Below are 7,500 nucleotides of genomic sequence, written 5' to 3' on the forward strand. Positions count from 1 at the left end.
ATGTCATTTGACAGGCTTGTAATCTTACGGAATGGGACGTGCGCCATTAAAGCATGCTGCGCCAGATGCTGTTGCGTAAAGTATCGATTTATTTCTCCGAATGAAGCAAGGAGGCAGAAAAAGTCAAGGAAAAGTGGCTGCCGGAAGAAGAAGAGGAGGAGGAGGAGGAGGAGGAGGAGGAGGAGGAGACGATGCTAATGAATATATGTTGAGCAATTACTTTTCGTAAAATAAATTAATTCAACATATTATGCTACCATTGATGTATTGTTTCAAATTTCTTTTATTGTACAGCTTTGTGATACATTCGTTTTGTATAAGATGGATTTGTCTGATCTGCTAGAAACAGAAGTCAAATGTTCCCTTAATTTTAAAGAATACATTTGATAATCTAATCCCTGGTAATATAAAAAAAAATGAAATGGTCATATCTGGATACCTTTTGAGACACACACACACACACACACATACACACACACAAAGGGGTTCCGTCTGTGATACATATACAATATATATTTTTAAAATACATAGGCGTGGCTGTGTGGTAAAAAGCTTGCTTCCCAGCCGCATGATTCCACGTTCAGTCCCACTGCGTGGCACCTTGGAGAATTGTTTTCTACTTTAGTCTCGGACTGACCAAAACCTTGTGAGGGGACTCGAATCTCATGTGTATCTGTCTATCTCTGTCCCCTTCACCACTGCTTGACAACTGGTTTTGGTGTGTTTGCATCCCCGTAACTTAGAGGTCCGGCAAATAGAATGGGTACCAGGCTTAAAAATAAGTACTAGGGTCGATTCATTTGATTTAAAATTCAAGACGGTGCCGAAGCATGATCGCAGACTAATGACGGAAACAAGTAAATGTTAAAATATAGAAGATATCAATAATATGCAACGTATTTGCCGGAGTAATGTAATAATGATCCTCTCCAACAAACAAATTCATCTTTTTTTTATACTCCTGTTTTTTGATTAACATTAACTCACTCTTGACTCAAAATCATATATTGTAATCCAAAGCCTTATCCCCGAACATTGTGTAAACCACGTATGGGAAAATTGCTTTGAGAAGTGGGCCACATGAGACATGACTCACCTTTAGCCGGGCCTCAAGACGAAAGACAAAAATGAAAGAAAGAAAGAAAAGCAACAACAAAAACTGAAGTTGAATGTAATGGGACTGATGGGTCAAAAGAATATTGTTAGAACTTAAAAATCAAAACAGCCACCAAGATACACAAACGGTTAGATATTGCTGTGTGGAATCATTAGAAAAAGATATGTTATCTTATGGAAATCAGTGGCCCTCTGCACACCAATGTGGTCGGAAAAATACAGGAGAAAGAGGACATCTATGGACCGTTATGGAGTTTGCAAATCCAGTATCTAAGATACACTTTCAGCATCGTAACTATTATTGGAGCAGCAGGACACATACCAACTCACCTACGTACCAGAAAATTATGACTTAGTTTGGGTTCTTGAGAAGAGAACACACCTTAATTCATACACTACAAATAATCATGATATCTCGGTCAGTAAAAATCTAAGCCCTTCGTAAGGTTTAAATGATGATGAACAAAACAAGATACTTTCCTTCACAACCTTGTTGCTGAGAAGAAAAATCCATAAATGCATGCATGCATTTTTGCATGCATACATACATACGTACATACATGGTAAATGGACTCTTCTTTCAAAAATTATGGACATGAAAACCCTATCGACCTTCCTACTCTGGAACCAGAGGAACATCCTACATGTGACAGCAAAAAGGCGAAAAGTTGCACAGCAATGGTTCACATCATTCATTTTTTCAGCGGATTGGACTGAACTAGACTAGACTGGACTGGAGGAAGGTGAAATGAGATGCCTTGGGTAGGGATACAACGCATCTTTTGGCTCGTGAATCACTTCATTGTCAGCGGAAGAAATATCTCTTCGAACCTTTTTTTCACCCTGTCCTTATCCTAGCAACTATGCTTTCAGAACACTCAACACCGTTGGCGATAAGCCTCCATTGATAATAGAAGCACGTAACAATTCTCTCCATTTCTCCCCGCTTTTTTCTTACTCTCACTCTCTCTCTCTCTCTCTCTCTCTCTCTCTCTCTCTCTCTCTCTCTCTCTCTCTCTGTATACATACATACATACATACATACATACATTGAAGTGGTGTACAGATATTGTATATTGAGAAGAAACAGTCAGAATTTTGGATAATTTGTTATTAGCGCTTTCGTTCGTTTAAATGAACTCTTCATGACAAAAATTAAAAGGAAAATGGTTTTACTTTTTGTCTTGAAGAATTTATTTAAACGAACGAAATCACTAATAAAAAATTTATCCAAAATTCTGACTGCTTCTTTTTTCTCAATATACAATATCTGTACACCAATTCAAATACTCTATGCTTACACACACGCACACAGACACCGACACAGACACACGCACACACACACACACACACACACACACACACACACACACACACACACACACACACACACATTACTCAAAAGAGTTTGGTTCAGATCCGTGCTACTTCAACTTTCGAAACCTCTACCAGCCTGACGAGAAAGGCCCCCTAAGGGGAATCCGAATCTCACTATTTTGAGTAATACATGTAACATCCAATAAATATGTTGTTGAATGCCGTTTCTTTCATTTATGGAAGCCGAGCTCATTGTAGACGATTTGATAGGCAAAACCATGACTAATCTGCAGAGAAGGAGCTACCACATCATTGATAACTCGCCGGTTCACCATTACTATCTCAGGAGCTTGCTGAATTTTTTCGTCAGTGGTGAAGGTTGACGGGCGTCCTACTCCCTCTTCGTGCGTCACGCCTGTCCGGCCACTTTTAAACTTCTCGATCCACTCATATATACTTCTATGCGGTTGTGTACTGTCCCCGTATTGTGCTAAAAGCCTGACACACCTTCCGACCAGAGAAATCGGAGCACTGCTCTTAGTTCTTCTTTGGTACACATTGCTAGTCGAGCGGCCATGCTTAGATTGCAAAACCAGAAAGAAAATTGGCACGATTAGGCTCAAACTTCGATCACGTGACCACAGTTGTACCAACTGCAAGTACGCATGCGCAGAAGGTAGTGTGACAATAATAAATATATTTTATGGCGAAAGTGCGGATATTTTTGACGTAACCTCGTATATATATCCGTATATATATAAATGGCAAGATGTGTGTGTGTGTGTGTGTGTGTGTATGGGAATATAATTTATGTACATCCACAAATTAGCACACATGTTGCTCCAATTTCAGTAGGACATTCGTCATGACACTATCTGCATTTTCGTCAACTCTTTCTCTCAGAGGCACCCGCGTATAGCTGTAAAAATCGATTTTCAACCATAACTTTTAACAATTTTCAAGTCAGAGAAATCTACCTTTGTTTACAACAGCAGTTAAGTCCCCTTCTAGCAACGCGCACGTCTTAAAGACTTTTGTTATTTATTTTTTTCCATCGAGGAAAGAAGTGTTTTGTTGATATACGGGCAACACACACACGCACGCACGCACACACACACACACACACACACACACACACACACACACACACACACACACACACACACGAACATGTATGCGTACAAAAAATATGTATGCAATTGGTGTACTTACGTGTGTGTACGTATGTGTGTGTGTGTGTTGCCCATACATACATATATATATATATATAAGGTGATAAATTGAATATTAATTCAATTTAAAACCAAATGGCGTAGCATATAAAATTAATCTGAAAATTCAGAAAAAATTATATTACACGTGTATAAGGGATGACCACCTGATGGACATCCAATATGCTAGAAAGCGGTCATCAACGACACAACCACAAAGAAAAATAATGTTCTCTAGAAAAATTTCGCAAAACGCCAGAACAGGACAAAATGAGAAATATACAGAATAAAGAATTATCTATGGACTGCTGCAGTTTCGAACATTAACATTTACTTACGTAACATCTGTGTTCTCATATACATACATACATATATATATATATATATATATATATATATATATATATATATACATACATATACATATATATGCATATATATATACATATATATATACGTATACAACTAAATCTTAAATATATGTATATATATATACATATATTTAAGATTTAGTTGTGATCTGAACATAACCGCTTCTGACACAGAAAATCAGGAGCCCTTTTTGGGCATTCTATTTTCCTTGCTGGAGGAGTTCCTAACTCATGGGTAAAGAGGGGTTAGATGATGGAGGTGGTGTTTCCAAAGGGCTGGCATGTGTTACCTGATCACCTCTGCCGATCAAACTCCCAACCCATGCGCTCCCGTCGCGACACTGATTCTGCCCAAATTTGACGTTGATGTTACTTAGTTTGGTTTGAAATAAAGAACTTGATTAAGCTTAATAATCCCAACTTAATCCCGGGAAAAGCCGGGCTATACTGCTAGTATTTTATAAAAACAAACTTAACACCTCTGTTAATTAATAATTATTAATTAAGCCATTCTGGACGCGCATTACTCACATTTTGACTTAAGATTTTTCTATATAATATAATATATATTTATATTTTACAGTTCAATTTATACACACCAACCCGCCCAACATTTAGCGGATACAGTACCGTTGATATTTTGAAAATAAATTACCCAATCAAATTCAAATGTTTATTCGTCAAGTTGCATTATATCAAATAAAATGTTACATGTACCATCACATTTTATTCTAGTCTTGATTACAAATGTCCGACCGACGGAAACATGAAGTTCTGAGTAACAGTTTCATGATGTTAATGCAGCTTCAATAAAAAAGGCCTATATATATATATATTGCTGATCCCTTAATTTTGTTTATACACACACACACACACACACACACACACACACACACATATATATATATTTCTGTTTGTTTTCCTGTCTTGTTTTTTTGTCCGCCACTACATTCCTCCATGGCTAGATTTAATTTGCGTATACAAATTTAATCTGCGGTCCATGGGATGAGCCGTTTTAACGATGCGTCCTGCCCAAGCTCGTCGAAACGCCGGTGTTAAAACGTGGGTAGCTGATGAAGTAGAATGTTCTCTATGTGGCTTGTGTGTTTTCTCGTCTACGTTTGTTTGCAATGTCCTGTACCCAGATATGCATCTATACATACAGGTGGATGTCGGTATGCACATACCTATACGTATATATGCATATACTCATTTACTATTTGTTTTTACATGATTGAACGAAGCGTCTCCAATTGTAAGTAGTTTTCGTAAACTTATATATCTTCCGACGCTACTCTATCTCTTTCTCTTTCTCTATCTTTTTCCCCCTCTCGTTCTTCCTCTTTACTACTACGTATCTCGCTTTACACCTCTCGTTCTTCCTCTGTTACTACTACGTATCTCTTTTTCCCCCTCGTATTTCCTCTCTTTCTCTTTTCCTCTCGTTGCTCACCTATTCTTCTACTTCCTCCCTTTGTTTCTCCCTCTACCACTCTCTCTCTTCCCTTTACACCGGCATGGTCACATGCTTCCGGTCATTAATCCTTTTCTTCCTTGGCTATCGCCGAGCAAGCACACGAACCACTTCGTCCCTTTCAAGTTCGTGCTTCACAGCGTTCATACACATAATTTTTCTCGTCTGGCCGTAAAGCCTTTTCTGTTTGTCTTCCTGTCTTGTTTTTTGTCCGCCACTACATTCCTCCATGGCTAGATTTAATTTGCGTATACAAATTTAATCTGCGGTCCATGGGATGAGCCGTTTTAACGATGCGTCCTGCCCAAGCTCGTCGAAACGCCGGTGTTAAAACGTGGGTAGCTGATGAAGTAGAATGTTCTCTATGTGGCTTGTGTGTTTTCTCGTCTACGTTTGTTTGCAATGTCCTGTACCCAGATATGCACCTATACATACAGGTGGATGTCGGTATGCACATACCTGTACGTATTTATGCATATACTCATTTACTATTTGTTTATATATATATATATATATATATATATATATATAAACAAATAGTAAATGAGTATATGCATTTATATATATATATATATATATATATATATATATATATATATATATACATACACGTACAGACGCACACACATACATATACATACTATAATTGAGAAAGCTGCTTATTAATTAGGTATATAAGAATTAAATGTACTAAAAGAAAACAATTTTTAAAGGGTTGACCGTCTGGAAATATTTTTATGAATTCATGTTCTAAGAAATTTCCTATAATTTCGATTTCTCAAGTTTATTGAATTTTTTAAAACTCCAATTTCTCGCAAATTTAAATATTCATTGCATTCACTGCAGAGTATTCCATTTTCATTTGCAAAGTCTCTCATTTTCTCTTTTAAGTTTTTATTCGCTATTTGGAAAACCGATAGTTTATTTTATTAATGGATACGTAATGTAAAACATTATTTATTGAATGAAAATTTTTTGAAATACCCGTATAATTTTTGAACGCAGGATAGCTGTGAGAAGAGCCTAGAAAGTTGGGTAATTACTATTAGAAGACGAGGAGAAAAAATACTCGAAACTTACATCTTATTCACAGTTTCTAAACATTTTATACCACTAAGCCAATACTTACACAAAGAAGTTGCACGAGCGACTTGAACATTAACACCACACACACACACAGACACACACACACACACACACACACACACACACACACACACACACACCAATACAGACTTGAGTACACACGTACACACACACCAATACAGACTTGAGAATATACATAAATACACCTACACACAAATGAAAAGCAATGAATGTGTGTGTGTGCGTACGTGTGTGCACGTGTGTGTGTTTATGCGTGTGTGCGTGTGTGTGTGTGTGTGTGTGTGTGCGCGCGCGCTCACTGACAAAACTTTGTGCTGCATCACTTTTGTGAAGTTTTGTCAGTGAACAGGTCGCGGTTTCAAAGCGACGAAAATATTTTGACAAATGAAATTTTAATGTTGAAGTGAAACTGGTACTATTTAAATTCAGAGGTCCCTTAACGGTACTACTTAGATACAGGTGTTACGTACAAAGCATTTTAAATGTACGCTGTGTGGACATGTAATGATACCCTAAGCCGAACCCGAACTAACCCTAAAACTAATCCTAAAAATCAACTCTCCCCTTCATATCGTTACGTAGATGCATCGTTATATCTGTATTTAAGTAATGCTGTAAAACTAACGATTTTTGTGTTCTTGAACGGCTTACAAATATCTTCCACGGTGCAATTGTTTTTGTTTCAGCACACGATCTCAGATCAAGTCACTTTTTTAAATCACTGTGGATAAATGCTAGCAATGATCTTCTCAGGTTCTCCAATATTTTAATTTCTAAACAGAAACAATTGGAGGCAGGGAGTGTGGTTGCAAAATATTCATTATTTCTCAAATTTTCTTTTTTATAGCATATAAATGTATCTATGGTGGGGGAATATGGAAAAACATCAATACATGCGAGAGTG

The 7,500-nt window shown here is 37.2% G+C and overlaps 1 long non-coding RNA gene across 1 annotated transcript in view; it reads left to right on the forward strand.

Moving 5' to 3' along the window:
* Positions 1–259, forward strand: part of LOC106880772 (uncharacterized) — a 43,651-nt gene extending 43,392 nt beyond the window's left edge. The window contains exon 2 of the long non-coding RNA XR_016241161.1: positions 15–259. This is a non-coding gene — a long non-coding RNA (uncharacterized LOC106880772). The remainder of the gene's footprint in view (positions 1–14) is intronic.
* The last annotated feature ends 7,241 nt before the right edge of the window (positions 260–7,500 follow it).

Source organism: Octopus bimaculoides, chromosome 3 (assembly GCF_046866305.1).
Source record: "Octopus bimaculoides isolate indiv1 chromosome 3, ASM4686630v1, whole genome shotgun sequence".
NCBI lineage: Eukaryota > Metazoa > Mollusca > Cephalopoda > Octopoda > Octopodidae > Octopus > Octopus bimaculoides.